The sequence below is a fragment of the Schistocerca piceifrons genome, chromosome 6 (assembly GCF_021461385.2).
Source record: "Schistocerca piceifrons isolate TAMUIC-IGC-003096 chromosome 6, iqSchPice1.1, whole genome shotgun sequence".
NCBI lineage: Eukaryota > Metazoa > Arthropoda > Insecta > Orthoptera > Acrididae > Schistocerca > Schistocerca piceifrons.
Genome location: NC_060143.1, coordinates 470,715,026 through 470,722,313, shown reverse-complemented (window position 1 = coordinate 470,722,313; position 7,288 = coordinate 470,715,026).

Genomic DNA, 7,288 nt, shown 5'->3' with positions numbered 1-7,288 from the left:
CCATTCTTTCTGCAAAATAATAGCAAGTTCACATAAGGTTGAAGAAGATGTATACTTCTCACACGCCTTCTATTCAAGGTAGATCGCACATGCTCAATAATATTGATATCTAGTGATTGTGGTGGGTAGGGGAGACGCGTGCTCACGAAACCGGTGCTGCACTATGCGAGCTGTATGAACAAAGGCCTTGCCGTGTTGGAACAACATCACCATTGGGGAACAAACGTACCGAGTAGCAGACCCGACCTCCCAAAACCTGTCACATAATCGACGGTAGTAATGCTACCTTTCAGGCTAACCATGGAACCCATGGATTACCTGGATATGGATGTTCAAATTATCACCGGACTCTTCCATGTTTCACTCTTGGAACGTAAACACGACCAGAAACAATAAGCAACATGACTTATCCGACCAAGTGACATTTTTCCATACATCACAGTCCCGTTTATATGGCTTCGTCACAAGGTTGTCCTGTTACAGGAAATTTTTGGAAATTTGTGGTAAGTTTCTGTGGGACCAAACTGTTGAGGACATCGGTCCCTTGGCTTACATACTACTTAATCTAACTCAAACTAACTCACGCTAAGGGAAACACACAAACTCATGCCCCAGGGAGGACTCGAACCTCTGACAGGGTGAGCCGCGCGAACCGTGGAAAGACGCCTCAGACTGCGTGGCTACACCGCGCCCCCGTTACAGCCATTTGCATCGCTGATGAGAGGTTTTTGAAATCCAGCTTTCCTGCAGTTCACCGATTATGGAGCTCCCATCCTATTTTTTGGGTTCTGACTGAGATCGCGAGTGTGACGTTCAGTTTTGTTAGTGTCTTTTTCAGCTGTAGTCCCCTATTTTTAGTCACAAGGCTCTTTAATCAAGTACGTGACGGTCACTCAACACACTCCATCGTCGGCGTTGAGACTTAGCGGATGATGTTTTCCGCTTTCCTGTATGCGGTGTAAATATTCGATACGGTTCCTCTTGAACACCGGACACTTCAGCAATCTTGATTACGGAAGCACCGGCCATGCGAGTGCAAACTATTTGCCCACGTTCGGATTCACTTAGCGCCATGATAATACACTAACAACTACAAAGAACACTTCTCCGACCGCCACTACCACATACAACGTGTTGGGGACATTGCACAGCGGCCGTTCGTGGTCAAATGCACCGATGCAACTTGCAGGACTGGCTACCATCTGCATTTATTTTCAAGAATGCATTTCTCGTTGTTTTTTATATTTTTGTCAGTCTCTCGTAATTATTGGACAAACAAGAAGAGTAAGACTATGAAGAACTCTATATTATGGAACACAGCCATTGAATCAGGCGTTCTAACCGCATTTTCATAGTACATAATTTCGCTAAAGAAATTCCAGATAAATAAACACTCAACATGTTAAGAAACAGAAAAGACCACACCTACAACAGTAGAGTAAAATCATTATATAGTATGTAAATCATTCTCGGTTTTCTTGCCGCGTCAATTTGGGATGAAAACTCGAGCTTACAACGATAGCCTCCATCGTCATCGTCAGGAGCAACTGACAGTGTTCACTGCTGCTGTGGTGACCTTATGTAGCCCGTGGACGGCTTTTGATTGGACGCTGCAGTCTGGAACCGCGAGACCGCTACGGTCGCAGGTTCGAATCCTGCCTCGGGCATGGATGTGTGTGATGTCCTTAGGTTAGTTATGTTTAACTAGTTCTAAGTTCTAGGGGACTAATGACCTCGGAAGTTGAGTCCCATAGTGCTCAGAGCCAATTCTGGATAAAATCTCGAGCTTTCGACGATAGCCTCCATCGTCATCTTCAGGAGCAACTGACTGTCTTCACTGCTACTGTGGTGACGTTCTGTAGCCCGTGAACGGCTTCTAATTGGTCGGCTTATGATTGGTCGGCGATTACGTACCGCTGTCGCAGACGGTGTCAGTGTCTGCGCTGGTGGTGCCAGCGCTTCCGTGGGAACGTAAACACTGCAAGGAATGTCTCTGCTGCCTTTCTTCATCGAGCGCTCGTTTCCATGCGCTGCTCAGATGGTATCCGCTATTGCGGTTAAAGTTCTTTCAACAACCTCCTTAATAACAGAATCCCAGTATGTGACGGCATGGGACAAAATTTTTGTTTCATCAAACAGTATTTTGTCTTTGTTAGTGAGGCTGTGCTCCGCAATTGCCGATTTATCTAGTTCTCTATTTTTAATGTCGTTGGTGTTCTACACAGCGGTCGGAAACCACCGATTGCGGTTCTTCCTTTTTGTGGCGCTATATCCAGTAAAATAAGAGTGGTCCTGGGTAGACCGTTCCCGACCGCTGTCCCATGCCTCCACATATTGGGATTCTGTTATTAAGGACGTTGTTGAAATAAGAATGGGCGAGAAGAACATTAACCGTGATAGGGGATATTAGCGGTGCATGGGAACGAGCGCTCGATGCAGAGAAGCAGAAGAGACATTCCTTGCGGTGTTTACGGTCCCACGGAGGCGGTGGCGCAACCAGCGCAGACACTGACACCGCCTGCGACAGCAGTACGTAATCGCCGACCAATCATAAACTGACCAATCAGAAGCCGTTCACGGGCTACAGAACGTCACCACAGCAGCAGTAAAGACAGTCAGTTGCTCCTGAAGATGACGATGGAGGCTATCGTCGAAAGCTCGAGATTTTATCCAGAATTGGCGCTGAGCACTATGGGACTCAACTTCTGAGGTCATTAGCCCCCTAGAACTAAGAAGTAGTTACACATAACTAATCTAAGGACATCACACACATCCATGCCCGAGGCAGGATTCGAACCTGCGACCGTAGCGGTCTTGCGGTTCCAGACTGCAGCGGCTAGAACCGCAAGGACACTGCAGCCGGCTATCCAGAATTGAAAGGGCTTCGCTCCCATCATAACCTACTACTAAATCTACCGCTGTCTGAGATCAGATAGTATGGGATTCACAAAAAGATTCGACCGTAAAATCTAAGATACGTAAAAACAAGGTTTTTTTTTCAGTAACTTGTAACACTATTATCTATATGACCTGTCATTGGCTTATTTAACTTCTTTGTCTGCCTTTACTTAATGTGACTTCCATATCACCACTCCTTTTGATGTAGCATCTATGTAAATTTTTTATCCTTTATTTATGATATTTACGTAACTATAATTAATCTACGGATGTAATTTCAAAAGTAATACACAGTAAAAGAATGGAAATGCTAAACCGTTACTTGTATACTGGTCATATGGCGACGATACCCACGACTCCAGAGATACGGTACCACAATCGATAAGCCGAGCTTGAAAACTCGTAGCGTAGCGGCTACACGGGTTGGCAGTACCAACTATACCGTGGTTCGCCAGGGGCCGCAGCTGCCAACCTATGGGCATCACGTGTGTGGACGGCGACTGGTCGATACCTCGTTAAATACCGGAGCACTTGAAACGTCCCCTTTGAACAATTGTACAGGACTGTGCTTTAACCTGACACAATATTTTTAGCGCAACGCAATCTGACTTTCAGAAATCCCTACAAAAGAATGGCCCTGACTAACATTAAACTATACGTTTCACAAATCACTTACCTCACAAAAATCTTCGTTACTCAAGCTACTGCAATACAGCGAGCGCCACTACTGCCAGCTAAATAAAAGATTCAAACTACGGAAGGCACTAACTACTGATAGGCATAGTTAGTAAATGAAAGATTTTAATAGAGAACAGACAATGTATTTACCTTAATAGTCATAATAAATATAGCAGTTCATGACAAATTACAAAACTCCGCCATCTCTCTCCCCACATCCACCACTGCTGGCGGCTCACCTCCAACTGCGCAACGCTACGCGCTGTTCACATCCAGCGGCCGCTGCCCAACACTACAATGGCAGATAACAATGCAAACCAGCCACAGACTGCACACAGCACAGCCAGTGATTTTTATACAGAGGTGGCGTTACCAATAAAAAAACCTAAACAGCCTACTTACATAGCCCCCATGCTCCCCACAAAAAATTTTACAAATTGGTTTGGGCAGTGGCCAACAATGGTTTGCTAAAATTTTTCATAATTACAATAACAAAGATATCAAAGATACCATGCAATGTTGGTCAAAAGCTAAAATTATCTCACAGTCCATAAAGACAGTCCAGATTGTTCATCACAGTAAAATTCCAGTGTTTTTCTCAAAGTCTGAGCAGTAAAATAAAACGCACACGGAAGTAGTGGATTTCCATGCAGTCTTGAAGAAGTAGTGTTGTCCTTCCAATGGAAAGACAGTGCTGACTCTTGACATGCAGACAAGTAATGGGCCACAACAGAGCAAACCCACAGCAGAGTCTTTAGTAGTAACTTTTGTGGTATAGCTACAATGAGACTGCCTTTTCCGTAGCACAACAATACGTCACAGCACAGTACTTTCTTCATGACGGCAATAAGCGTAATAACTAAGATATCTGTACGCAAAGCATTTCACTTTTGTTTATCATGAGGTAAGTACATTGACTTCTGCAGAACTTAGCTTTCGGAGGACGATAATTACGACACTTCCACAGAATTATCTTACAGCAAGACGCACATTTAGCGCTACAGGACACGCATTTGAGTGATCAATTTTATACTTAAAACATTTATTTTTAAAGATATTTGAAGTACAATGATACAAAGGTTTTCTGTAATAATTTCATTCCATTGTTGTAATCTGTAGCACCTGAGGGTATAATTACATTAATCCTCAGGGGGGTACAAGCCTACTTTGTGTACCATGTGTTTGGCAAGCACAAGGAGCCCTAGCTAATATGGTATTTGCTTATACAACTTTACACATCGGTACCATATTTCTCTAACACACAAATTACGCAGCTATCTGATCATTTAACTGAGAGATAAACTTTTTTACTACATCAGTGCCACATGTTTACGCAATTTCACAGTTGGGTAACTTCACACTTATGAAATTGTATTTTGTCTGTACTTTGTGAAATGCTCATATTTTTTGGAACTATTGTGATACTATGGGAGCTTTGAATGTCGTATTTCTTATGGGATCATGATTTTTAAAGTACGTTTGAGGTAGATGACACTACTGAAATGAGCAGAGAATTTTTTTTTAAGTTTTGAAACTATTGGAGGAAGCTACGACGATTTTGAGATTTGGCTGAGGTTTTATGATGTTATTATTACGATGATGATGTGTATTATGCTGTTGCGGTATGTTTAGGATAAGTAAGCTGATGCTATATTAGTTATTTGATTATGCTACATATCTGTAATGATGAAATATTGAAGAAGTGTCGACGAATAAGGTAAGGAATAATGAGAAGTGGTTAGGGACTCTGGTTTGTGAAAAAGGTTGTTGGAAACCAAGAATCGTACTTTAAGAGTTATGAAATGTGTGTATATGCGTGAATGTATCACAATGCCGGCGAAAAAATAAATTGTGATGCATCACTCTAGTGTTAAGATGTGACATAGGTATTAGACATGGCCATTTTTAGTGTAATATTTTTTCCGCTTGAGCTTTGTCATGTTTAGATGCTGCTGCTGTTTGCCAGGCATAGTGCTACTAAATTTCACTTTACATTACTCTGTTAAGCCAGTTTTACTACGAATTTATTTTTCTTGTTTGCTGCACAGTGCCTTATATTAGTTGTAATATTGCAATTGCTTTGCCAGTTTGAATTTTTTGTCATTGATGTTTGTGTTACTTGTTTTGTGCTGCTGCATTGCCTCGTCCCTTAGTTTAGCATCTGAGCTCAGTTGATTTAAGTTAGCTTAAAATGGGGTAGACTATATGTGAGAACGAGTTGTGATAAATTGGAAGAAATGCATTGAGAAGTTATATGAAAACGATTTGGGCCAAAATGAGTATTGTATAATGAGCCATAATTATTTTGAAAGAAATATGGTTAGAATACAGAAAAGAGGTATAGATAGGACTTTTTGGGAATAATGATGAACGAAGGGAGATCTCCAAGAACAAAAAAGGTTTTGTTCACAAAATACTGCAGTACCAAATGTTGCACTGAAAACGAACCCTGTCTTTCCTTTTGTATTATTTCGCTATGTTTTTGTGTACCCTTGTGTATTTGTGTTCTTCCTGTCTTTATGTGTTTAGCTAATAAGATTTATGTTGTAGAATTTCTCTAATACTCAGCTACATTCACTATGATGAGGAATACAGTTATCCTCAAATATAATTTGCATTTAAAATATGTTATTTTCTTTCTAAAGATGTTGAGACATTATTTATTCTGTTTTGTTGCTTATATGTGAAGCTGATGTTTCAAAAGTTATTCTGATCTTTTATATATGTACTTATGTCATTATTTTTGTAACACTGATGTATATGTTTATTTCTATTCATTTGTAAAGCCTGTACTACAAATGTTATCTGTATTGTTATGTTCTTTAATGATGTATTTTGTACCTTTGTTATTGTTTTGTTATGTTATAAAATTGTAATTGACACCAGTTCAGCAAATTAAGTAACTTGTAAGTTCCATTTCACTGCACACGTTTCTGTTGGTCATAGTATATGGACAATGTGTGAGAAGTAGGGACTGTTAGTGTTTACACGTGTGTTAATAATTCAGCAAGGGACTGGATAACAGCATTGCTGGTTCTAAGGACAATTTCAAAAACTTTGTGAGTGCACAAGTGGTGGTTTATGGACTTGCTATATTGTCCACAAGACTCTTCGATGGTGATTGTGCACCTGCACAGTTGCAACAGATGGCTGCTGGCCGTCTCTACAAGGACTACAGTGGGTCTGCATCTTTGGCGACCCAACAATACCATTATTTCTACAAGGACTACAGTGGGTCTACACTTTTGCTGACTCACCAGTACCATTATTTCTACAAGGACTGCAGTGGGTCTGCACCTATGGTGGCCCACCAATACCATACTCTCTACCAGGACCACAGTGGGTCTGTTCTGTGATGACCTACCTACCAATATTCTTCAAAACGTCGAATGACTCTGCTGTGGGTTTGCTCTGTTGTGGCCAATTACCTGTCAGCATGTCAAGAGTCAACACTGTCTTTCCGTTGGAAGGACCACACTACTTCTTCAAGACTGCATGGAAATCCACTGCTTCCGTGTGCATTGTTTTTTTCTGCTCAGACTTTGAGAAAAGAAACGGCACTTTCACTGTGATGGATGATCAGGACTGTCTTTATGGACTGTGAGAAAATTTTAGCTTTTGACCAACATTGTTTTAATAAGTGTGTGCATTTGATATTTTTCTTACTGTAATTATGAAATTTTTTTTCAAATCTGTATTGGCCAGTGCCCAA